The 26,126-nt window shown below is 38.9% G+C and overlaps 1 protein-coding gene across 32 annotated transcripts in view; it reads left to right on the forward strand.

Moving 5' to 3' along the window:
* Positions 1-26,126, forward strand: part of NRXN1 (neurexin 1) — a 724,516-nt gene that overhangs the window by 442,306 nt on the left and 256,084 nt on the right. The gene's annotated exons all lie outside the window — the stretch shown is intronic.

Genomic DNA, 26,126 nt, shown 5'->3' on the forward strand with positions numbered 1-26,126 from the left:
GTTTTTCTCTTTCTTTTCGCATGCATACTTGCGTGAACCTGTACATAAACACATGCAAAATAGACATGCATATGTTCAGCCTTACCAAAAGCTGTAAAAGAAAGCGAAACACCAGCTTTAAAAGGATTTAAAGCCTCCCTTTGTCTCCGAGGGAGGAAAAAAAGATAAAGAAAAACCCTTGTTGGCTTCTGATTAGATTATACAGCTTCATTCTTCTTCATTTTCTCATCTTGCCTTGCTTCATTTGCACGATCATGCCATGCCATTTACAAGCTTTGCAAAGTAAAAAACAGATCTTGTACTTAACCTTTGCCTCTCTCTGCAAGATGACCTAGTTGCAGGCACGAGGTAGTTAGGATTTATTGGATTTTTTTTCAGTGATTAACAATGCTAGCCTTAGTGGAGACAATAGTATTGTTTACCTGAAAATTCCCACTGTGTGCTAAATACCCTTTAATACTCAACTGCTAGAAAAGGCAACGTGCACAGAAATGGCTTTTCTTAGGCATTTTGTTATTTTTTTTTTTTTTTAAAGTTACATGTCTGGTCTAATTCCCCCCCCCCCCCGCTCCCCCCCCCCCCCCAAAAAAGACTGAGAAATTCAGGCCACCACTCTCCTCTGTAGTGCACTGAGGCAGTGCAAGATTGAGAATGCTGCATGTTCTGTACTGTATGTTCTTAAAGGGGAAAATTGAAGATGTATGCGTGTGCACATATATGTATATGCTTATTATTCTTTCAATTTCTGCCTATATGGGAATATCATTTAGGGGCTTGCTGTTGATTTGAGGGAAGGCTAAAAGAAGGAGGGGAGCAGAAACGTGATTGTAGAGGTACCAGCTACAATTCCTTAGAATGCATTTTAAAATCACGCCTTTTGCCAGTTTTTAAAAACGTTACCTTGGACCCAATCAAAGGGTGATGGTGTAAAAAGGCAGCTTTCTCGGGAGAAACAAGTCTTGTTAAAGAAAATGAAAAATGAAGTGGTGGAGCTGCCACTTAAGGACTTCATAGGGAAGCCCAGGAGCCTCTCCAGAAGTTAAGTAGCTGATTTCACAAAATGAAGGATGTTACATGTCATAAGAAGGTATTTCAGCATGTTTACTCGGTAACTCTAAACGTCTTTGGTTTTCTGTGTTTACCCGAAATTCTACTATCTGACGGTGTTTTAAAACATCTAATTCCTTTCATTATTAATTCTTCAGAGAGGTGCTCCCATTTGCTTCTCTAAGCCCGACAGAAGCATTTCTCTTTCTGGCTGAGCAGGGTTGGACACAGCTCCTGTGGAGCCCATCACTGCGTTTCTAAGCATCAGCCAGAGGGAACTGGGCGAGGGGTTGGGGGGGATGCTTATTCCTTACCCCGGCGTCAAAGTGCCCTTCCCCGGTGTCCCCAGCCTCTGTGAGAGTGAGAATTTGATTCTCAGGCTTGTCTCCTTCGGCATAAGCTCCATTCACTTTTGCAGTCACTCTGTCCTGGTCTAATACGATTGTACCTAAACGTCGCAGTCTTTATGGTGACCTCATATCTGCTTTTTTGTTACTTTGTCAGCTTTTTGTAGCAGCGTACCTGTTAAAAGTCGAAAAGAGCTTTTAGGGTAGGTCAATTAGTCGATCCCCGATGAAAGCATCGCGCTCTAATATTTTGAATCAGAAGTGTCAAAAGAAGGAGAAACGATCGCTTTGCCCGGGCAGTCAATAAATGTCACCACAGTCCCCAGACATCCACACCCTCCTCCTCTACCCCTGGCACTGGCTAGCCCTGCCACCCCCATCGTCTCGGCAAATGCTTTGATTTTTTTTATTCTTTCAGTTTTCCTTGAGCCAACCCAATTCCAGCTAATAGTATAAGCAAAGCCAAAAGCCCAGCATGGTTGGATTTTTTCCACTTCTTTTGAAAAACCAAACCACAATCTTGCTGCTAAGACTCTCGTCAGGTAATTTTGCTGGGATTTTGCTTAGTAGTGTGATCTCATGTGGTTTTAGTGGACAGTATTGTGCCTCACAGAGACATAAACAGAATTCCAACCGAGTAATTAGCTCACCCTATTAAACAAAAAGTAGTTCAGCACACAGTTTTTCAATATACTAAAAGTAAAAATTAAACATCTTTCAAGCTTGACCAAATGATTTTTCGGCTTTGCTTTCTGACCCTTATTAAACTCAGGAAGGTGAAAGATTTGAAAGTTTAACCGCACGAAGGAATAAGAAAATAATTCTCTGGATCATGACATCAGCAACGTAAAGAGAAGTACAGAGAATTAAGAGAGAGACTAAGATTTGCAATTGCAAGTCCTAGGCTGCTCAGCGCTTGCCAGTGGTCTCTGCAGCACGTGGCTTATTTGATGATTTATGTTCATATCTCCTTGCTCCACTTAGGAACAAGGCTATTGCTTTTGTTATAGCTGTATCTAACATGCAATCTTTTTTGGGAGTAGATAGAGTAGCTCATACTGCAGTGCCTCTAGATTACAAAAACATGGACTGTCCATGGCAAAGCCCGCATAAAAGGAAAGAGTTTGCAACTTTCTCAGTAACTTTAAATGAAGAAAGCCAGTTTCTTTAAGAATCCAGGAACACGATGGATCATGTGTAAAGTGAAAATCGCATGCTGAATAAGTAAAAAGTTAAAAGCGTAGCCATATGGATGGCTGTGACCATCCTCATTCACCCCTTCCTAAAAAAAAAAAACAAAACCAAGGAAAACACCTGCAAACACGTCTTTGGTCTTTACTGGGCCTTTTATTGCCCCCCAATTCCTCATTCACTTACCGAATGACAAGTACGGTGTGTCCATTTCTCCTGGCCATTTCTTCTTTCTGTGCTCTCAGGATCTTGTTCAGGCTGTTTTCTGATGAATCTAAGTTGATTCTGGGTTTTTTAAATCTGCCAGAGTAGGAGCCAGGAGGTGACTAATGAAATCTGCATACTGGTATGTGCATGTGCTTGGAAAGAAAAGGCAAAAATGGGGAGGGAATCGGATTGACGTGCTCACAGGGAGAACAGAAAGAGCTGAGCAGCGCGTGTAGGGGTTGTGCATTTAAGGACCTGGGTTAGCATGGTGCCAGAAGGGATTTCACTCGATGGGACTTATGCCCAAGATACGGGCCAATGGTTTAGGAGGAGCGGAGGCAGTCTGAAGTACGAGGGACTGGGGTACTGGGGGCATTTATTAATGAGGTGATAGTTTGGGGTGGGGAAGCGCTAGGGACCTTTGTGGTGGAACAGTAGAGAGAGATTTAAGAGGTTGAGTAGAGCGGGTGAAAGAGTGCTTCGACAGCAAAGTTGAAGAAGAGTTTGTGGAAAATGAGGGCTTTGAGGAAGAAAAGTTGACATGTTTTGGAGGCGAGAGCTGAGACTGAGCACCGGGATGGTGCGTTACCACGGCACGTTCCCTCCTCCAGTCTTTTCTATCCAGAACGTGACGCGGCAGCGGGGACGTGCATACTGATCTCCCGTTTCTGAGCTAGGCCAGCTTCTTCCAGTCTCTGCTTCGCCATTGTTGCTGAAGTTCACGTGCACAGGATTCACCCGCGTTACTTCCATTTAGCGAGACTTCCGTAGCAGAGTCGCCAGCTCACCGTTACTGGAGCAGCAGGCTGGATCAGGCAGCCCTTGTTCAGTGAAGATGCCTGTTGAACTCCCCAGGAGCTTTCGCTAAGCAAGAATAGCAGGACCAGGATTGCAACACTGCAGTGAAATCCTTTATACCACCACCGTGAAAAATAGGACCAAAACAACTTTGAAAGATGTGCATATGATGTATAGATAGTGTTTTATCTTTGTAAGAAAACTGCAAGGAAAGACTTACTAGTGTAAGTAAAAATAATTTGATGGCCTTTTACTTTTTTTTTTTAATATGCTGGAATTGCTATTTCTGCATCTTATGATAATAAACCAAATATTTTTAGGGGCTAGGGTGAGTAAGATGGCATTTTTCAGTTAGAATGTGCTTATTACGTTGCAGAAAAGGGTTATATTTTGATTAAAACATCAAATGTAAATGTTTCCAGATGTTCAAGCATTGTTACTCAATGTGATATTAGAGGTAGAAGTGAAAAAGTCTCATCTTCGTGTTATGACTGCCTTTTTTTAGAGAGAGATCTTTTTAATGTTTTTTCAAACCTGTTAGTATACCACAATCTTCTCTTTTTATATTTCCTTTTCATTCACAGATTTTCAAATACTTACTAGTTCTCCTGCTCTGAGTACTTCTTACACATAACTGAGACATTTCCATGTTTTAAGACTGTAAAGCACCTTTCTCCACATGTTTAAATTATATAAATTTTATATCCCCTTTCAAAATTTCCAATATGCTCCATCAGTTATTATCCCCATCAGCTGCCAAAGTATTAACATCAGTTGGAATAAAATGAATAACAAAGCAATTTCAGTCAGCATAGTGGTTAATTGGCTGTGCAGTTAGATATGCATATTAGGAAGTGTGGTTTCTATATTATTATTTCTGTCAATATGGCTTGTCAAAGAGGCATACAGTCTTCAGCAGTATTGTGGACAGTCTGGAGCACGGTAATCAAAAGTGGAATGTTGCTCATGGATTTCTGATAAGCATCTTTATACAAGCCCTACTGCCTTAGCACATGCACAGCTATTGATTGACTGGGGTGCCTTTACAAGAGCGAAATAAATAACAACACTGTTGTCACTTATCAGCAATACCACTTTTGCCTCAGCCTGCAGTAACCATGTTTTTCTAGATTTAAAAGCATGTTTTATTGTCTTTTAATCAAATACTGTTTGAAATAAGTTATCAGAAGAAATTAATTTAGCGTTCAATACAGTGTACTTCCTGCTGTTTCTAATTTTCAAAGATGGATTTTTTCTGATAGCAAGAAGAAGTTGACTTGGCTTTAAGGGAAATTTCTCTCTGTCTCTTCATTTCAGTCCAGGGGAGAACTCTGTAGACAAAACTCTGATGCACAACTGCTATGCCCAGTGTGAGTAAGCACGACCAATTCTACAGCCCGAATATTTTCTCAGCTTTCTCACACAGATGGCCATTACCATGGTTAACCATAGGATGATATGCTTGATTATTATATTTTCAACGGATCACGTAGTGTAGTTCACTGAAGTTAATCTTTTGTCTTCTCCTTGGTCAAAGCTTGCAATAGTTCTTAACCTTTCTGAGTAATCAAGATGACGTTACTGACCTCTCCCTTGTCTTTCCCTAGTATCAGTTAATTTATCTCTCTGTTATTAAGTTTGATGTCCTCAGGTCTGCCACAGTATCTGTAGCAAATTTTTCTAAGCTAACAACTTCCTTTCTAGTTTGTAAATACAGTGTAGGCAGAGCTGATAGATCTTGCTGTGATAATAAGTTGACTTGTGAATGTAGCTGTGATTATAAGTAGAATGGAACAGTCTGATTTGATGAAAGAAAGTGTATTATAAATAACAACGCTGTTCTATAATGTTAAAAGTGACAAATATAAAGAAAAGAGGCCATGTACTTACCATCACTTAGACATTTTTTTCTTTCCAAACAGCAACATGGATGTCTGGAAGTAATTTCCCCCCCTCTTTCTCATAACTTTATATACATTTGTGCGCGAGCATGTGCGTGCACACGCATCCATATCACGGACGCTTCCTCATAACGAGAAAATGGTCCATAGGTTTAAGTTGGAAAAGAGAGCGTTTCTCTAAGAGTTGAAAATGTTAAAAAATATTCAGTGACGATATTCAGTAATTGGTCAGAACAATATAATTAATTATTCCCTTCTCCCTTAGTTGACAGAAAATAATAAGCTGGTGGAATAAAGTGGGAAAGGAGGAGGGGAGAAGAAGTAGTGCTGCTGGATGTCGCTCCATAGAGCTGGGACGAGGTGGTGGGGAGGATGCCATGCTTGGGAGCAGTCACCACCTCTGGCCTGCGATTACTGATTCACCGTAGAAAACCGTAGCAATTGGTTCTGAATTTCTGGAAGCACTAAACTGGCCAAATCCATCAAAATAGCCCAGATTAAGGGTGTGACTGGCTCGCACGCTGTAGGTAGGATAAGAACTAAAAAGCTTTACCATTTTGGGGGCTTGGTTGATAAGAAAAATGTACCCATACAATAGATACATGGTATCTGTGATCCCCAATCTCAGAAGGCAAGGCAAGGTTGAAGCTAAGGTGGGGTTTACCTGAAGGGGTGAGGAATGTGCATTATCTGGGGTTTTTTTGTTCCACTTATTTGAACAGTAAACAGCACAATGGCAAGTCTTCCTTTTAAATACACAGATAGGTGTTTCCTGAAGAGCTTGCTGCTCAAGCATGGAGAGACACAGCAGTAAAAGATTTGCTCAGATCATTCTGCTGTTCTGGGGCCTTAGCGGGGGATGCGCTCAGACACCTACTCAGCAATGACAGAAGTGTTAACTCTTTCTTTAGCTCTCTTTTACTGCAGCTGTATCTGCAAAGAAATGCCAACATGCTTCTAAAGCAAGTTGACTGCTTTCCAAATATGTTCTTCTGTCCCTGCATATCTGCAACTGAGTTAGGGCTTCTCTAATTTACTTCATCAATTCAGCTCATCTGCAATTGTAAAATAAAGAACAGCAGAGAATGACTAGACTTGGAGAAACTTCAAAAAACTCTGAGAAACTTTCGCTACCTTGAAGAGGAGTCAGATGTAATCTTAATCCACGTTTGCATTGTTGAATCACTGGAGTTGGTTGGCTTTCTCGGTGACAGCAGCTCTAGAGCACTGGGAAGTAGGTGGAAAGGAGATGGGGAGAACTGGCCATGGGCTTGGCTCCTCCTCACTGACCAGCGGAGATGGGGAGATGGGAAGGAACTGAGGGCTAAAGAAGACGCGGTTTCTGATCGTTGGCCTGGGCCTGGTTTGCTCTTATTGAGGTCAAGCGCAAAATTTCCACTGCATGACCTGATCCATTGTGCCTCTGGCAGATATGATGTCGTTCACGCACGCGGCGCTTCTGATGTGGCCCCCCTCCACCTAAACAATGCTTTTTAAGCTGTGAGTGAAATATTGCAAATAATAATGCAAGCGTGTATTTTTAAAATAGGTTTGATTCAGTTAGCGTTCACTTTATTTCACATGACAAGAATTATGAGGGAGCTTTCAGCGAAAATAATGAATTGCCATATTTATGGAAAACATACGAGCATGAATTGAGTCATGCTGTTATTTTGGGTTTGGATATTCTGTGCCCAGAGAGAGGGGTTTAGGAGTTGTGACAAAACAACAGATGTGAGATTAGCCCCTTTGGCTGTGTCTAAATGGATGCGTCCTAAAATCCTGGTGTCCCAGTTGGTCAGAACATGCTGTGGCTCCCATCCAAGCCCCATCCTTCCACCCATGCTCTTCTCGGGCTGGTTTGTGTTTGCAGTTTGCCTCGCTGTGGATTTTAAATCCACCTGGGGTGTGCACCCCAACCCCAGCATTCAGAGCAGCTCTCAAATACTGCTGCTGATTATTCTAAAACAAATAGAAATGCTGTGAATGTCCATCTTCCTAGAATCAGCTGTTACATCAAGTGAGGGGAAATAAAACATTATATAGGCAAGGGAAGGTGGGGGAGAAGTCTACCATAATTTATTGCGTGGAAGTTTTTCCAAGCAATTCTTTATTGCTTGGAGATTGTACTTAAGTTGCAAGAGTGTGACTGCTCACTTTATGCCCTGTCAATTAGAAGACTTTATTTTTCAAGTACTGCGGTTAAGAAACACGCTACATGGTTTCGTTAGAAATTGTTGGCTAGAATGTGTTATGTATGAGGGTATGTGGGCCAAATGCTCATTTCGACTGCGCTGACTTCTAGTAGAAAACCAGTCATTCACTAAGAGTGAAGCCAGAAAAATTTTTGTAATGATAATTTTTAACTTTTGTAGAAATCTTCTCACGCTAGCTCATAAAGCTTTCTTTTCATCACTCAGGACAATTTGACAGCTTTAGCTGTTGTCTGACATGAATATAGTAAAATCCACTGTATGGCATTTAGAGGGAGAAGCTGGTGAAGAAAGAATAGTAACAACATTATTTTGCAGAAACCACAGCAAAAACAAACATCTTAAAGTGAGATGCTTGAATATCTTACTGTGCAAGACATTGCAAAACTGTAGTTAAGCATGCAGATAAGAGGAGTTGTTGGTCTGTTAAGAAGAACAGTGGCCTGTAAATATCTAACTCGGACACTTAAATTTCAGTTTGTAGCTGGCAGTGATTTCATGACTTGTACGATTACCTAAATGAAAATGCAGTTTCTACGTAAGTGTGCAGGAGCTTAGTTTCAAAGAGCCGGAGGTCAGCAAAGGTAAATAATAAATGGGGAAAAAAACGTGATACATCTGCTAGATATCTATAGAGGCAGTTACTTTAGATATGGTAGTTATGAACGCTGATATAAATTGCAAGTGACTCAACTGAAGGCTCCTCAGATCCTATCTATTCATTGTATTTGTGGGATAGAATTTGCCTGTCGGGGAGCTTATGCCTTAGACTTTGGGAAGGTGGGTTTCAGTACAATCTGTGTATCTCCTATGGCTTTTGCTGGCACTTGGACTAGGTACAAATGTCACTGTTTCAGTACAAGGTCACTGGTGGAGATGTGTGAAGGGCTCATCCTAAGCTGGTCATAGCAAGTGTGGTGTGAGTAAAGAAATATGTCAGGATTTTGCAAATGTTTTCTGTTTGTTTCAAGTCATTAACTTGGTCTCTGCTGGCTATTTGATAATCACTCACCTCTTTCTTTCCTTTTCCAAATGTAATTATTTGAATTGGAAGAAAAACCAAAAAAAAAATTATATGTAATCTAGGAGTAAATTTACATATGGTTATAGTATGTGGTGGTTCTTTTGTCTTCTGTAGGGGTCAGTTAATTGCCAAAGTATAGTTTGGAAAAAACGAAAATCAGGGGGAGAAAAGAAGCAGTCATTACTGCTAAATGGTACTTAGTATAAATCAGTTCAACATTGCTAAAACCCCCTGTTTCTAACTGTCATGTGGAAAAGTGGCATAGGCCCATTAACCCTTGTTCTGCAGACACACTGGTATCTCTCCGGTGCTACAGCGTATCTTGGCAATAGGCTTGTCTGGAATGGTTATTCCCGTTTCACGGATTGGAGCTGAGGCACGGTAAATCAGCTTCTCATTTGCGTTCCCTCTTGAATGATTCAAAGAAATCACGCAACGGTCAGATTGGCCATCTGAAATTTCCCTCTGTGTCTCTTGTGCACTTGCCCATGATATGAGACGTATCTGGGGCATGGCCAGAGTGTGTAACGCTCTGTTGTCAATTGGCATAGCTTAAAGCAGATTCCATGCTGGTTTAGCGTATGCCATGCCTCAGTCATCCCTCCATAAGCAATTTATTGGGTAGTGCTTTTCCCACAGCTGCGCATCAAACAAAAAACTAAGCGCAGCAGACGTTAAGGATTATTCTGTTCGGCCTTTGCTTGTGCTTGTTAATGAATAGCCATCCAGTTTATTTCAGGAGTTTCAGCCATCCACTTACTTCAGCTTTACCTATCTAAATGTGTCAAGCATCTAACCATAAGTCACACAGCAGCCTGAAATGGGAAAAGGAATTAAACAGACTTGCCGAGTTCTGTATATCTGTTTCATTCTATTTTATGGTGCTAATACTAAGACCCAGGACCATTAAAACAGTGTGCTAGTTACTGAACAAATACCATTTTTCCTTCCTTTGGTGTGTAGGTCATACCGTGGGATTAATAGAACTGATTTGTGAAAAAAAGGAAAAGGGTGCTGCAAAGAAATGGGGGAGGGGAAGAAGAAAAGGAAAATGGGTCGAGCAGGCAGAGCATACCTTTGTTCAAGAAAAAGAAAAACAGAAATATTTTCTCCCTGTGAAAATTTGGGATTTTTTTTTTTTTTAACAGGGAGTATTTTCTCAGTTATTTGGTTTGATTTTTATAGAGCTATTGTAATTATTTAGATGTAGAAAAGGCATAAAATACTGATCTTTGTGCATGCCAGTACACGAAGCTTAGAGCTCTCATGCCTTCACAGATGAGACTTGCCTGTCTTTTGGTATAAGTCAAATCTTTCCAAACTCCCTGTCAGTGCTTACGTTTTTGGGGCCATATGGGGGGCAGTTCCCTTAAATATTGTTCTCTGCTTGTCTTGTAATTCCAGTTGCTCATGGTATCTGATGTCTATTAAGTGAGAAGGGCAGTCATAATGCATTGAGTCTAGATTTGAACTGGTGGCTTCACATCATGTCATTTTGTTTTACAGATACTGTTTGCCATTTAAATATTCCCTCTCCATGTAATTGCTCTGGATGTTTTAATGTTGGCATCAGTACGCAAGGTATTTTCTCTCTATTCCATAAGAGAATGAATGGGGTGAGGATTTAGTTCAGTGAAGACACATCTAGCTCTGTTTGAAAGGACTAGTTGCTTTCATATGTTACTGTAGGACTGTTAGGATAATTAGCAGTTCATCAGAATGATTTCACAGGCCATTATTTGTGAGAATGACTGGGACAAGGCTTTTTAGTTTGCAGTGTGTCTGTGTGATTTACCATGTGTAATGCCAATAGATGTGAAGAGTCAACAGTCACAGAGGGAAGGTCAGCATTAACTTTCTTCCATAATTTCATGGGGTTTTTTTGAGTAGTACATCATGTCGTGTGTCTTTTATTTCTTATCTTAGCGGAGGTTATAATTTTTACTATTTGTTTGTACGATGGTGGTGTCTAGAAATTTCAGTCGGAGGTTGTGAGCCCATTGTGCTAAGCAGATGGATTGAATAGAAAAAGACAAGAAATCTGAGGAAATAATCACTCTCTACTGCTGACAGTACTCTCCAGGGTAGGTTTCAAAATAGCTCAAGAGCTGTGTAAAATTAATAAGCTGTTCCTCATGTACTGAAATCCTCTTTCATATTGCATTGGCATGAGGGATCTCTGTAGAGAGGAGGGGCTGCAAATAAGATTTGCCAGAGGATGGGGTTGAAGATTGTTCCTGGAAGTCCAGATTTTACTGTGAGTCCAATGGATGAGTGCACACTAACAATGTGCCTAAAAGTGGTCTGGATGGAATTTGTCCACTACAAAATCTCTGCATCAATGAAGTCTGTTTAGTCCCTCAGAGCAAGGTTTATTAGGCATAAAATTTGAATCAGTGTCCTTTTGTTTCTTTAGCATCTTTATAGTTTTCTTCACTGATAGCAGAAATCAGGGAGCATTACTCTTATCTAATAGAGACTTAATGTTAATGAGATCTTTTAGTAGCTTTTTGAGGTACTAGGACAATTTGTATTCTCCGATGTGGAAACATGTTCCCTCGGACTGCAGATTTGCAGTGTGGCTGAAGTTTTTGATTTTGTTATGGCATTTTTAAAATGTTATTTTTTCATACAGTATATGTTCGGTGCATATATGCAGTAGAAAAACTAAAAATAAAGATGTAGCACTGAATCATAATTAGAAGGGAAAAAAATCATTACCTGTCATGGAGAAAACTCTGAAATAATAAATACCACAGGCACATTTTACTGCTATCATAAATATTTATTCAGCACATGTCCATAGGCTCAATTTATTACATCACATTCACTTAAATGTGTTTATGAAACGATCCTTCTGCATACACACACATTTTATCAAATTTTAGATTCCTTGATTAATGGCACAGACCTTTTTTGCTATGTGGCACAGTCTGTCATACCTCTAATCCAATTCTGAAATAAAGGTATTCTTAGATCTTCTCATAATAAGGCTATTCTTCTTGCTACAGTTATACCTCTTTTGCTTATTTTCTTTTAGAATGGATTAAGATTTAATAGTGATGTATTTCCTAATAAACACAGCTGGAGGATAGCTTCTTCCATTATCTAGATATACCTTTGTTACATCTTCATCGGAACCCATTAAATATTCTTGGACAGTCACTTAGCAATATATAAAATGTTTCTTGTCTTCGATTTCAGCAGAGACATCAATCCAAATGTTCTGGGCTATATTGCATAATTGTCAAGGAGTTAAATATGCGCGATGAAGGTACAGTAGTTAAAATTTACTGGTGTACATCTAATGTTTATAGATAACCCTTTTAAAGAAGACAGGATGTATTGCCATGTTCAGCCATTCTATCTTAATTCTAAACCACTGTCGCACTGCCTCCGTGTTTTCTTTTGCAGTCAGTCGGCCCAAGACCCTGTAGAACATTTAGCTTGCAGTCTTGCGATTTTAATTATCTGATCGAGTGTATTAAATTCTGGTAAGGGTAAAACCAATTACGATTTCTCAGTAAGTTCATCCCTTATTAGTAATTTTCTAGGAAATGGAAACCAAGTTTGCAGCAGATTTGAAAGGGGAGGACGCTCCTGTTCCCTGCTTTTCCGTTGCGTTTCAGACTCGGGTCTTCAGGTGGCGTCGTCACTGGCAGTCGGTGTTACTGATTCAAAGTGTTGTATGTTGGTCAGTGAACTTGTTTTAGGTCTAATTTGAATGTACACAAACTGCTGCAGATTCACTAATGTCGTCCTGTGGATAGTTCAGTAGTGAAGTTAAAATGATTTATCTGCTACGTAATATTTATCACAAGAGTAAAACAATGGGGGTGAATACGGTATATAGATGCAGGTGCTGTCCATCTAACCTGGATCACCAACTTCTAAAAATCTAGGTCCTATGCATTATATGAAAGTAAAATAATCAACCAACAGTAACAAGCTCTTATAAAAAAAAAAAAAAAGAAGAAAGCGAGACTCACAGCTACAGGCAAACTCATCTAAGCTGAACGCCCTTAATCATACATTATAACATTAAACACCGTACAGCGGAAAAAAAATTCAACATTGTATGAGGTTTCTACATATTGTGTATAAAGCAGTGGTTGAGTGCAGCAGGTTCTCACCTACGTCATGCTGCTGTCAGTCATGGCTTTGAGGCCACCGCCAGCTTTTCTCATTAGGCCGAGCTGCGAGGTTTGTCTATCCCAGGAGGCACAGAGGGATGCTCTCGACCGTGGTCTAGTATTAGGTGCCGGAAACATCTAGGTCAGATCCTGTCCTAATAGAGATGGCTGGAAGGTGTATTTTGGAGAGTTTAATGGCCATCCCTTCCAGGAAGATTGCCAATTCAGCTTGATATCTAAATTGCTTTTTACAGCATTTGTGCTGGCAGATCTGTTGAAGATGCAGGACCCTTCAAATGTCTATGAGAGTTATCTAATCGAAGGTGTGATTGAACCATTGCATAAAATGTACTCCTTATTGTCACAAACTCCAAAACTAGGAGAACATTACTGGTATGTCAGTGCACTAATGCTCTACTTCCAGCTTGACCAGCATCCCCAACTGGGAGCTGTGGTGGGAAGCTAATGTCACACAAGGCACGGACAGTCCTGTTTAATTTAAGAAAGCAGACAGAGAGCTTTCACTGCAAATAAACTGCTGCTTATTTTATGTTCTTGAGAATGGCACGTAGCAATTAAGTCTTTAGTGAGTAAAAACTGTATTTGGTAAACATTGTTGCCAAGATAGCCAAATGAATTATCCATGAAGTGAAAGGTACACATCCTGAAATCTCATCCAGGTATTTTAGCAATTTAAAAGATGTCATTTTATACGCTGGGTATTTCTTAAATGTTCCATTAAATTGAGAACTCTCTCTATAAATGCTAATTTAATTAAAATGCCTTTGTACCTTAAATATAAATGAAAACAACAGGCTAGAAGCCTTGCTGAAAGTTTGCATGGACCTCGACTTATGTATAATTTTTCTTATCTTGTGCAGCATTGTCTTTCTTTTTTTCTTTAAATGAACAATATGCAAGAACATTCCCTGTCTTTTTTCTTTTAAAATTTCTTATAGCAGAATATTTTTGACAGGCCACTTTTGCTTTCAGAATTAAAATTTCCCCCACAAATGGTTAGTGTTAGAATAACAAAACACTGTGTTTTAACTTGGTAGGCATGACGATGATACCAGTTGGCATTTAGCTGTCCCATATACTAGTTCATGCATGTGAAACAAAGTGATTATTATACTTACAATTTTTGGTCATTTACCCAGTTCCTATCAGGGAAAATTACTTTAAATGGAAAACACCTATAAATTGATTTTTTTTTTTTTTCTTTTACCAAAAATTCTGTATTGAGAGAAGGAAGTAATGCTTCAGCTCCTATGTAAATATGCTTTTCTAGGAAACCACCTACATAAGGGCCAAATCAGTCTTTTTTAGGTGTGGTAAATATGCTGAGTTGGGAGCCTTAAAGGAAAGCAGAGTCTGCAAGAGAGGCTGGAATTCTTTATCCAGGGGATTGTCTGGACATACCAGATACACCAGTTTCTTCACCAACGGTATCAGCCCCTTGCTAAGAGAGTTGCCTGGTTCTGTGATAAACCTTCAGCTGTCTTCAGCTCTCATTTTTGGCAATGTGTACGGCAGTCAAAATTATGGCCCTCTGAAGCAGAATAGTCTTCAGTCATGCCCCCACACACGTGTGTGTGTATATATATGTGCGTGTGTGTATTATTTTCCTTTTAATAAGACATTGCAAGTATTAAGACAATGCTGTTACTATGCATTCTACCTCTTGAATGTTAAAAGAAAAAAAAAAAAAAAAGAGGTAACTGATGTAGCTATTCCAATGAAATGTTTAATGAGCCAGGTTCTGATCTGCTGTATCCTTTACAATTTATTTACCTGTGTTTAGAACCCATCGTCTTAGCTCAAAAGCTGCCCTTGTACATAAAGGTGTGATTTTAGCTGTCTGTAAGTCCCAGGTAACTGCATGAGTGTATTCACATAGAGTATTTGACCGGCACGACTGGCGTTAAGCACAGGAGTGGGAGCAGAGGTGTCCCCGTGCTCTGGTGCACTCCCTATGGCACCTCTGGAAAGTTAGTTTTATTATCAGTCGTTCTCAGGCTCCTCATCTGTAAATTAAGAATTCCTCTCTGCCTCCTGTAGGGCAGGTAACAATCTTGAGTAAAATATTTTGTGAATTCATGGATAAGGAATAATATTCTGTAATTGTTATTTAAAAGGGGATTTACATGTATTCCTCTTAGGTCAGGCATTTGCAACATTGTCATCCACTGCTTTAAAATATGGCTAAGCTGAAGGGTCAGTGACAGCATCAGGCGATTGTATCAGAGATTTTAATGTCTTGTTCAGCTCTATGGCAAGAATCTCTCATTTCCAGTTGTAAAAAACATTTTTTTGTCTAACAAGAGAAGGCTGCAGAATGTGGTAAAATATGAATCTGGTTAGTCGTGTTTGATCTCCCATGTTTTAGGCATCTGTGGGAATGATGCAGTAACTGCTCTGTTCATAAAATTCCCATTGATACAGAAGCATGTTTGAGACATCAGGCAGAATTTAAATCCGGATCTCCTATGGCTGAATGGACTAGAGGAAAACTTGTAATTGCAGCATGGGTACAGAGCAATAATGACAAATAATTACTCTTTCCTGAAGGGAGACAAATACTTATCATTCCTTATGTTCTATTAGTACACGTGCTACCCTTGCCTTGTGTACTGTGGTCAGAAGGATCTTTTCATCTTCGCTCCTCTAGCTCGGGAGGTTTTGAAGTGCCTGTATAACCTAAAACTCTTTTTTGACTTTATAGTCACAATCAACTTCTGTTGTCATGGGTATTTAACACAACTGTCTGCATAGAAGACTCATAGTCATGATATTCATTTAGCAGAAGAAACACGAAAATGTCGCCTGTGTACATTGTTCAAGGCTCGTTTCCATGCTAGGGTCAGAAAAAGTGATTTTTCCACAGCAGATAGGATAGAAAGTACCTTTTTCAGGTTCCATAATCAAGACAAATACAACTGCCTGTTGCCATGCACCATATATTTTCCACATTATAGTAATGGATGCACTGCTGCCACCTGCTATGTCAGGACTTCTAGCTAATTGGAATAAGTTATGTGTGTTCCAGTTACTCTTACGGTCTATAAAAGGCTGCTTTGTCCTAAACTAGATAATAATTTTTGATGGATTTCCTTATGGTAGCAGATATTGCCGTACTCTGGTGAGAACCATTGTTTTTCACGAATACAGGTGTTTTCTGCACATATTAAGGCTTTAGAGCTGCTTTTTTCTACTGAGTTTATGCTAGGGCATAGCATTTGGTGTAGGTGATATGACCCAGATCCAGGTGTAGTAAATCCTGAGAGGGACATGAATAGACGGGTGGAAATTGGCCCCGGGATCTTAGAAAAAACATGACCTTGTTCCTGTGTTTTCTCCGCATTTCTCTGTATTTTTTTTTTTTTTCCTCTGTGGTTGCAATCTTGTCTTAAGGTATAACTGTGACATCAGAAATCAGAAATGTGGTACTTTTTAGGTGAAGTTAATTTTTGTAACATAAACCTAACTTGAATTGATACCTGATCGTTGCGATCTAGGTCTACGTTCCTTTAGCAAGAGCTGGAGCTGTATGACTACCAGAGCATAGTGTGTACAACTTTTTACATAACTTTCCCGACAGTAAGTAATTTATTACTTTCCAAAGATGCCAGACTCCTGTATTTTAATCGTTCTTTAATACTCAGGGTTGCAGATTTAGCATGACAGAGTAACAAAGGGGATTAGGTGTATGTGATCCATTGTTGCTCCGGTGCTCAGCCTGGAGAACATGTATTTCAGCTCCGGCAGGAAGCCCGACCTCTTCAGAGAGTAGAAGTTCTTGCTTTTTCCTCTCAGGTGCCTCATTTGGTCCCAAATGTCAGCCAAGGAGTGGCCTTGCTGAAACTGCAGGTTTCATTCTTCAAACCTTCATCTTCCTTACTTCAAAACTAATTGGAATGGTCCCTTTTCTCGCTCCCTTTTCCTCCCCAACTCTTCCAGCCTACTTTTTTAGGTGAGATGGTAGGTGATAGCAATAATATCCTCAAGCCTACGGCCAATTATCATTGTAAAAAACAGGCTAGCTATTTTGTAAAAGAAAAAAGAATAGGATATGATTGTGTGCTATAAAAATATGAGAAAATGTGAATTCGTATTTTATGTTAAAAATGTTTAGTACCTTTTAGCACTTGTCATGATGGCGATAAGAAAAAAAAGTGACATTACACTGGGTATAAAATGGTAGAATTTTTTGTGCTACGAATCTCTTTCGTACCCCTCCATGTCCCATCTCAACCTCACGACAATGCCATATAGTGTTTGTCATGGCTGAATAGTGAGGGGAACCTTCAGAAAGCAACCTTCAGTCTTACAGGCTACTGGTGTCACGAAGAAAAGAAAACCTCTGTTGTAACTGCTAGTGAAAGTATTTGCTACTTGTTTTGGGTATCTTCATCAGTTCATCGGAGAACAATTTATTTAAAATTCACGTTCTTGCAGAACATGCAGGTTCTTTCAAGGTCTCTGTGATGTTAAGACCATGTTGCTCATTTAATAACACTTTTTTATGTATAAGACTATATAAAATGTACAGAATATCGGAAATGAACAAGTTTATACCTTACGTAAACGCTTATTGCCTTACAAAACACAGGAAGATAAACGTATGTGTTTTTTTTTCTAAACGTATCCTAAAGCCAGCTTTCTTACACCTGTAAATTAAGTGAATGCACAGAAGGATGTGCAGGCTTGTGAAATAGTCAGTCTTGTTGGTTCAAAATACACTAACTAGCTAACTATAAATTACGTATGTTCTTTTTTTCTTTTCCTGCATAAATACTGTCTGGTGACTTATCGTGGAACTATAACTTCGATTGAATGTCAGTTAGTGTTTTTACTAGATACCTCTTGTCTGCAAACCTAATAAGGCAGTTCCTTTAAGGAACTAGGAAGCTAAGCACATGAGCCATCTTAGCAAAGCTGGTGCAGCTAATTAATTGCTAGTCCGGCCAGTCTTAGCTTTTTGGTACAGTAGGTTTTGTCACATATAAATGTCAGTAGAAATGGGAATTAGCTTATGATTGACAGTTCTTGACTATGTAATTAATCATTTTCCTTTAAATGTGTGTTAATCAAAGACTTAAGTTATTTTTAAGAAGACTGAAAAATCTGAGAAATGCCCTTTGTCTTTGATCATCTCTTAAACTTGTAATTAAAAGTATCTAAAGCTAATAATAGTTTTTCCTCCAAAAGAAGTTTGCCAGAATGGAGATATCTTGCTAGATTAATTAATCTCTGCTCTTGCTGCGAGCAGAGTATAGAGACTCAGAAGACAGAGAGTAGCAAAGCCTCATTTCATGCTGAAAACCCATATACAACATTTGGGGAGGAGTTTGGGTTCAGAAGGGCCTACATTCAGCCTTCTCTTTCTCAAGGATTTTTTGAAACTGTTTTCGCCAGGAAGGAGTTGGGAAATAAAGATTACGAAAGGAATATAAAAATGCTTAGATTCTCTTTTCCTCCACCTTTCCGTCTGCAAATCTAGAAAAAAATACCGTGATAAGTCACTAAACATTCCTCATCTTGTTACTTGAATTGGGGAAACTTTGAGGCAAAAATCGGTTATCATAATTAGGTGGATGAATAAATGTCTCATCATCTGTATTCTTTCCCAGTTCTATTTCAGTTTACCATGTTTTGCTCCTTTGCTCCTTTCTTCATCCCTTTACAGCCCACACTTGCCAGGGATTGTATTTTTCAGCACCAGTTTGCTCACAGTGTCTCTAGAAAAAGCTGTGGCTCAAGAAATTATTCCTGTCTGAGGAAAGGTGGTCTTTTCTACAAGACCTTGAGGCATATTACTATCAAAAGATTCATTCACCTAATTCATATTCTATGATTCATAATTCTAATGAGATCTTGGTTATTCATCCAATAGTTATTCATAGATTATTCTCTGCTTATTAACACATGGAAACACTGGGCTATGATACTTGCTTTTGAAGAATACTTGCAGAAATCAGTTCCTCTTAAAACATTTATTTCACCTGCAACAGTTTATCTCTTGTTTACTTTATGAATGCATGCTGTGAAGATGAGCAATATAAGTCAAATGAAAATCCAGCTATGGTAATGTATATTGAAGGTGCACTCAGTAATCCTGTAACATTTTGTCTTGCTCATTTTTGTCACCGGTAATTTTACACAAAGAAAGGGACCTATCACTCGATATATATTGAGAGAACATCGAAGTTACGGTGATTCATATATTGCAACTCTGCCATAATAGAGAAAGAACCATATGTAGAGTGAAGTAATATTATATGAAATAAAGTGATGCAGGACAAGAACTGACAGTTGCATTACATTATTCAGTGGAACAGAATCTGCAACTGCTGCAGGGGAATGAATACATGATACATAATATGGACCAATACATCATGTAGATCCTTTAATATAGAGAAAAACTGATGTATAATGCACTATTGAAATGGAGTGTATAATGTATTCTGTAGAGAGAATTTTCTTTCAGTCCTCCTGTCTTAGGCATGGGCATAATGGAATATATTGTCGTGCTAAAGAGTAGCTGACCTTGCCTCTGTTTACAAAAGGAGAGGAATCTATAAATGAGCTGTTTCGTAAAGAGGACTACGTGATTAAGAAAATTGGTTTCCCAAAGTAGTAGCGTCAGGGTCAAATCAATCTTGGACACAATCAAAGAATATACTTTTTTTTTTCTCTGAACTGTGTAATAATCTTTCGACAAATACAGTGCTCGAAAAAATCAGAATTGTTACATTTAAGAAAGATTTAAGCTATCCACAAGGAGAGCTTATGTTATGTGGAATGAATGTTCAGTCAACAGAAAAGCTTTAATTTTTGAGTGTTTAGTGTAGACATTTTTTTTCTCTAGTGATTGATTGCATACACCCTGCATCAGCCTACCCGCATCCAGGATCCAATTAGTTTTTTGAACTACTAAGTAGTATTTTTTCATGCCACCCTATTGATTTATAATAACTGGAAGTAAGCTTAATTAAGAACATACCTTTTTTTGCAAGAGAATCAAGAAGATCTGGTGGAGTCGCTTACAATTCAACTTAAAGCAGAGATGATGCCTTACTTGCTGAAACTGGAAAAACTCTCCCTAAGGATTATTAAATGCCTTTTACAGGTGTGAAAAAGATCTCATGTTGTTAACAAATACATCCATAAAGAATTTTCACACATTTATAAAACCTGTTGCTAAACTGGGGAGAAGTCTTCTTTCTTAATGTAGGTGACTAAATGCTTCAGGAGATGCGTCTCCCCCGAGGCACTTGATTTAAATGCCAGCCTATTTAATGTATTCTGTAAGAACAGAGGCACAGCTTATAAAAAGAACATTAAAGCATATTTATACCCTGCATATTGGCTAGGGATCGTACTATCGGTAAGTATATCAGCTATTATATTTCACTCATTAGTTGCGTGGATGCATTCAGCTGTAGAACAGGTTAATCTGTGGCGTGTATTTGGCGTGTCTTAGGGAAACATGAGGCTGGTTCACCAGCTGGATGTAACTCCCGATGAGAGTTCTTTAAAGCGAGTGAGTCTATAATAATGCAAGCTGAGAGAGGTGGCCTCTCTGATCCAATGATGCATGCTGTCCTGTTGGGGATGAGTAAAATGGGGCAAGAATTTGACTAAAAACATTTTTGTATACTACTGCGCAGGTTCCAAAAAAGGAACTATTTAAGCTGTGTACACAGGATACTCTGCGGTTGCTAGCCAGTGCTGAATTACTCAAGAAGATATTTGGTCTACATAAATAAATTTATACTCTGGGGCGCTTGCCTAATCCAAAGCCCATTAGAATCAAAGTAATACTCTTTGGATCAAGGTCCTAAAGGAGAACTCTCTGGAGTTACTGTATGGTCTGCAGAAATCCCAATACAGTAGCTCTTAAAACTAGACTGCTTGCTTTTTTCTTTTTTTTTCTGTTTTCATCTCCCAACTTTTGTATTTCCCTTTCCAATACACACTTTTTTTCGCATGCCTATTGCATTTTTGTTTGCTGCTGACCAGGCCTTACTTTCCCCCCCACTCTGTGCTTCATTTTGTTTCGGTTTTACTCCACCTCTTGTTTGCATCTCTCATCTTTAGGAATACCCCTTTACCTTTCTTCTCTTTTCTGAAGGTATAAACCCTCCCTTTTAGCTCTGTGCATTCGGCCACGTAACAAGGAGATCATTAGGAGCATCTCTTTCCATCGGAGCCGAGTTCATAGCCCACCTTAGAAGCAAAGAGGTGCTGAGGCTCCTTCACTCAGTTTTGAGAGGACACTTCATACGCCCTATTTCATTTGCTGCTTTCTTGGTTCATTGCATCTACCTACTCTGGCATAAGGTAACGTTTCCAAAAGCGCTGAAGTCATCTGAAGAGTCAGAGGATATGTCTACATGGGAAACCCGGGTGAACTGTGCCCACTTTCTGACCTGATCAAAAGCCATATGGCTTATCAGCATGACTCAGTAGCCTCACCTTGTGCTACGCATGGTTTCTGGATGCCACAAGGTGTGTGAAATTTTCAACTGCTAGTAAAAGGCTCTGTAGAGACACCTTACGTATAAATGTAGTAATACAGATAGCTTTCTAAGTGCCTAAATTGCTTCTGAAATGACTTGTTGATGCCCTTCAGAATTTTGTCCAAAAGTGTAAATAGCCTTTTTCAAAGGAAATAAACTTATTCAGCTCTTAATCATTACTAGTGGTGGAGTTAGCAATGTTAATTAGGCATCAAGTTCTAATGTAGACCCACATTTTAATGAGATGGTGCGTGTGAGTTTGTATGAGATGGTTGGGGAGTGAGGCAGGTGGACAGGAAACAGGATTTTGTGAAGTGCTCTGAAAGCTACCCAAGTCATCAGAAAATGATGTTAGGTTCACTTAAAAAAAAAAAAAAAAAGAGAAAATTCCTTCGATATATTGCAAACCCCAAAACATTTTAAATAGGGAATTCGGGGTCAATTTCTTCCTCCCTTCAGGAGGAATGTGCATTGACTTTAAAGGACTGTGCTGTAATGGAGACCTTTCATTTTTCACTGAAATCAGCTGAAGGAGGTGAATGATTTCTAGAGGAGCAGGGACAAGACAGGCATGCCTGGGAAGCTGGAGCTCCTACTCCTGCACGCTGAATGCCCTGTGAGCACCTATATTCTTTCCAAGTGCAAGGATTAGGGATCTCAATTAACAGAAATCTGCTAGCCCTATTATTCCACCGCAGTGTAGGATTAGCTGTTATTGAGGAGTCTCATTCATTCCAGGACTTTCTGCACATTCTGTAGAAATACAGCTTGAGCAGGGTACATCATAAATCCGAAAAGTTCAGCAAAGTCTTCACCACAGCTTTGGAGCTAACCAACTCCCTTTTATCTTGAACGAACACCTTATCAGGCCAATATATTTGAATAGAGCTTCATACTCCTGGCAAAGGAAGATGTGGCTGAGCCCTTCATAGAAGACTCTTATGCAACAGATCGTGGGTAGAAACAGCCTGCAATCTTGTAGAGTTTGAAAGAAGAATAACCTTTCAGCTGTAAAATATTTTTAAATATTTCAGCAACACTTCATATAGTATTGCTCACAATCTATTGTATCCTCTTCAGTTCTGTTACTGCCTCCCCTCCTCCTCCACCAAGAGTAAAAGGATGCAAATGGACGTCTGCCATAAATAGGAAGGGAGTACGGTGGTGTAATTTTTGTATTAATTTTGTTTTGCTCAGTACCACTGCAAGGCCCTGGTTTTGTAGTTTTGTTGTGTTGGCTTTTTCTAGAAGGCAGAACAGTTTATTTCTCTATACTTCAGGGAAAAAAAGCCCTGGACTTCTTGTGTGGTTTGTTTGGTAGGACCTTAAATCATGAGTAAAACTGGATGTGAGTGTGGAGTTGCTGTATATCATTAAATCTGTTGCACAGAGTTTGCTAATGAAAAATATGATAGAGTAATATTTCATGAAGTCATTATTTGATAAAAATAGAGTACTCATATGCCTTTGCATTTTGAACAGGTGCTGTTCAAAAATGTGTAGGCCATCTCCACATAAATTAATTTTCCTGAATGTACAATAGTTTGGGGTTTTTTAATGGCATGTTTTTATTATTTCTGTCACTTCTGGGTTTTTTTGGATGGGTTTATTTATTATTTTTCTCATGCTGCTTAACAAGGTTAAAATTTAGAATAAACAACTTTATTTGTATAGTGGATTTGTAATTAAATATCATCAAACAATTATCTGTCTTCACTAAACTAAACTGCATAGAAAATAGGAATGAAAGACAACTGTTCATCCAGTTTTCTGTAGCAATGATTATTAGTAGTAGTGGTATAGTAGTTAACATTAAATCTGAAGTATGTTTCCTGGTCAATATACAATATATTATTTCTGTGTTTCATCTATTAGCAATTGGCATGTGTAAACTGTATAATGGTTCAAATATTTTAACAGAAAGTTTTAGGGGCTTTGCTCTCTCAGATGGTGAATATGCTTAAATGTAGGTCTCTCAGGTTAAAATAATGGTCCTGCCTTCAAAAGTGGGGAAAGTACTTTTGTGCATAAAGATGTCATATATGTTATAAAAAAATCTGAAGAAGTTTTTTTAGAATAACATTCTAGCTGTTCTAGCTTTCGTTTTACGTAACGAGCAAGAGGATAGCTACAAGTACACTTGCCTATATATTCTTTTTTGTAAATTCAAGTGAGAATTAATTCAGTGTAATGTATTAATGAGCCCATTTTGAAATTAACTGTATGTTTTCCAGGGATTTTTTATAATACAAATATGTAACCTTACAATTTACGTGTAGTTTGTAAATTTGGTGCAGCAAAATCACTTAATTCACAAGTGTTGTACACAGTGTGGCACCTCTGGGAGAAGGATAACATATTGCTGTCTTTTCCTTTGATTTTCAGAAATCCTGTGCAGATAACCTTGACAGCATCAGTTCTCGCCAATAAATACAAAAATGAATACATGAAAGCTTTCTGTAAGATTTATGAATTACTTAATTTGTGTGTAGAGGGACATTCTTTCTGCTTTGAGACAAAGATAACATAAAATACTGTGAGGGCTTGGGTCAGCTTAGAGTGTTACCACTCAAGGAACTTTACAACTCAAGGTATTTGGAGTCTTATTTGCACAAAACATACATTCATTGGAGAAGAAAAAGTAAGTTTCTAACAAATCTGAAATGGTCCCCAGTTTGCAACAAAGTTATTAGGCAGACTTATCAACCAAAACAAGTGAAAAATCTGCCACTATACATCTGGCTTATATACATCAGCTTGAAATGAGCAGACATCCATGAAGCATGTAGGTATATATAGAAAATGAATGGAGAATAACAGACATGAATCTATTCTTTCATCTTATTCTAGTTAACCTTCTTTAAAATAAAGAAGAAAATACTCCCTAAAAATTCGGTGGAGCATGCACAGGTTTCCCAATTCTCTCTGTGTAGCTGTTTGATCATGTAAAATTAAACCAGTTTCCTACAGTTTTCTATTCACTTATGTGATAATGTGAAGGTTCCCCCCCTGCCCCACCATTTCTTTTCCTAGTGATTAATGACACGAGACAAGCGATGGTCTGTGGGGAAGTTGAATGCCATTAGCCATAGCTGGTCATTTATCCCCAAGGAAAATTTCCGTGTGAGTTCTTGTTTGCTTTACAGAGCCTGGCTAGTGAAACATTTTAAGTTTTCTTGGCACATTTTAAACGCTTTCTGTGCCAGTGAGGTCTCACTGCTATCATGTACATGTGATGCGTTTACGTTGTGTGTTACATATTTGCTTTGTATGCTCTTTGCTTGAGTTACAAGAAGGATGATCTGTGTTAACAGGATAATTTACAGATGTGTTTTTAGTTTTGCATTCCAACTCAAGGTGTTAGTGTGCTTTTCTGCTACTGCTGAGTTAGGCAGTGGGATGGGTAGTTTTCCTTTCCTAATGTAGTCAGAGTAAATTGATAGATGGATTTAATTACCTGCGCTCAGAGGCTGTTATGATGGATCCCTTAAATTGAAGTGCTATAAATAATTATACAGAATTAGGCCTTTAGAACACAAACCAAGAACTAGAAAGAGTTTTTCTTCTGAAATGAATCTTTTGTCATCCCTATCTAGTCAGTGAAATTATGCTGGTGTAAAATAAATGCAGGTGAGCTCATAAGCAGTCTTTTTTCCCCCAACTTGTCTGCTAAACACTGTGTTTTTTAAAAGTTACAAAATGAACATGCTCATAATCTGGGCAAGAGTAGTAAAGTGCAGTCGTAGCTCATTACAACAAAAGCGACTTCCCAGAGCTTTTCTTGTTTTCTTCTCCCTCTACCTCTTTCTGCAGAGAAAGCTTGAAAGAGGAACTAGAGGGGAGACAAAGCTCGTGAAGCAAACTTCAAATTGTGTTTGTGTGTTTGTATTTTTGGCGTGTTGCAGAAACATCCTTGCGTTCAGTCTGCCGTCGCTGCAGGTTCTTCGACACTTGCATCTTGCAGATCTGTCGTAAACGGAGAGCCATCCAGAGTAGCACACAGGATTGGGTTTTGCTCATCAGAGGAATAATTCTTCTTAAATCCAGTTACCAAGAAATTCCACACTGGCAGCTCCTGCATAAAAGGGCTTTTCTACAGTGTGAAGGTGACAGTCTGAGGATGTACTAATATTTGGTCCTGATTCCCTGTGTGATCTGAGGAAGCAAATTCTGTCCTCATTTACCTTGTCCTTATTAGTGGCTGAATTCCAAACCATAGAAATATCCCTCAAGCGGCTTCATAAAAGACTGGAGAGAATCTGAGGCAGCTGATTTACTATTCCCTGTTCTCAGGCCAGAGAAGAGTTACCGTAAAGAGAGACCTTATATATACTCAGATCTGGGGGAAAACTGGAGTTATATATTTTGTGGATTTTAATGTACATAGAAATATCTTTAAAAAGCTGACTGTGAAACACATTTAAAACTTTATACCACAGCAGCAAAACTGCCTATCAAGAGACTGTAGTTCTTGCAATTTCCTTTTAAGTGAGAGAAGCATCGCTACTGAATTTAATTGCTCTGATTTGTAGCTCATGGACCTTCCAGCCACACTTTCCTTTCAAGTAAACTTCCTTTTTTCTTTTTTTTTATTGGATCTTTAACGCTTTCCCTTTGAGTCTGATGCTGTGAGGTGCTGGGTGTCTTTTGGGAAGAGTCAGACGCTTTTAACTCCCAGAGACTCTCCTGGATGTTGGATGCCCTCAGCACATCACAGGAGAGTGTCCCTCAAAGCTCCCT

The sequence above is a fragment of the Aquila chrysaetos genome, chromosome 13, assembly GCF_900496995.4.
Source record: "Aquila chrysaetos chrysaetos chromosome 13, bAquChr1.4, whole genome shotgun sequence".
Taxonomy (NCBI): domain Eukaryota; kingdom Metazoa; phylum Chordata; class Aves; order Accipitriformes; family Accipitridae; genus Aquila; species Aquila chrysaetos.